Below are 1,361 nucleotides of genomic sequence, written 5' to 3'. Positions count from 1 at the left end.
TTCGGATCCTAATTAGCATCTAAAACGATTTCTTTAACTATGTGATACTTTTGAATTTAACTGAGCTACTAATAACGCTATTTGTCTTCGGTTGTTCTCCTTCTCCTTAATAGATAATGCCTTTTCTTGGTTAGATTCGTAGGCACCAGGGTCAATCACTATATGGAATAAGCTTGCGAAATAGTTTTACACAAATTCTTTCCAACCAACAAAAGTATCCAACTAAGAAGAGATATTGCCAATTTCAAAAAAAAAATGGAAGGAGAAAACTTCTACGAGGCTTGGGAACATTTTAAATTGCTTGTATAGAGATGTCCTCATCATGGTATGCCTGAATGGTTAAGATTGCAAATATTTTACAATGGATTAGATAGAAACTCAAGGTGAAGACTAGATGGAGCCGTAGGATGGGCCTAATGAATCGACCATACAAAGATGCCTATTAGCTAATAGAAAATGTAACAACCCATTTTCGGTGAATTCAGAATAGTGGTTTCGGGACCACAAATCCAAGCCGAAAACAAAATTTGTTTTAATATTATTGCATGTTATGCATTATGATAGGAATGTTTTATGAAAATTATGATGAGAAGAATTTTACCGATTATGTGTTAAATTAGGGAAAAGATTAAATTGCATAAAATGAAAAAATTGAATTCTAGTAGCTAGAAGGATTAAATAGCTATGGAATTCAAAAATTTAGGTCCTTATATGGTAATTAGACCATTAAAGAAAAGTTAGTAGATATTTTTGGTAATTCATCCATGGAAAATTAGAAAAGGCTAAAGACTAAATTGGAAATGAGAAAAATTAAAAGATGATAACTTATTAAATAGAAAATATCATCTTATTTTCATCATCTTCATCCCTAAATTTTATGGAAACCCTAGGAGAGAGAAAGAAAACTAATCAAGCTTAATTAGATCCGGACAACTCAAATTCAAAGGTAGATCGAGGAAAACAAAAAGTTTCAGATTAGTAGATTTTGTATACAAATAAGTACTGAGGTAAGTTCGTGTAACTAAATTATGCATGCTAATATGTTTGAAAATGAATGTTGTATTTGGGTGAATTATATAAACGCTTAAAATATGAAAGAAATTATATTTTCTATACTGCTTAAATAAATGACAAGTTCCGATTGAATTAAGAAATTCGATGGATATATGTGATTTTCCTTATTGAATGTGGTCATGCATATGTTGTGGACAGAAAAATTCTCGGATGAGCAATCTTATTATATCCCTCTCGAGTATCCTGTTAAATAGTTCTTGCGAGCATCCTGAACGGTAGTGATTTTGCATGTGTTGCATACTACTGTAACTATGTGTGAGTGTCCTATTACCTGATTCGATCAGTTG

General features: G+C 31.5%; 1 non-coding gene across 1 annotated transcript; it reads right to left on the bottom strand.

The window, feature by feature from the left end:
* Positions 1-219: 219 nt before the first annotated feature.
* Positions 220-329, bottom strand: LOC121230005 (small nucleolar RNA R71). The gene has a single exon (XR_005927957.1). It is a non-coding gene; the product is annotated as a small nucleolar RNA R71 (small nucleolar RNA).
* Between the last annotated feature and the right edge of the window lie 1,032 nt (positions 330-1,361).

This window comes from Gossypium hirsutum, chromosome A05, assembly GCF_007990345.1.
Source record: "Gossypium hirsutum isolate 1008001.06 chromosome A05, Gossypium_hirsutum_v2.1, whole genome shotgun sequence".
Classification (NCBI taxonomy): Eukaryota; Viridiplantae; Streptophyta; class Magnoliopsida; order Malvales; family Malvaceae; genus Gossypium; species Gossypium hirsutum.
This window is presented reverse-complemented; position numbering and strand designations above follow the sequence as displayed.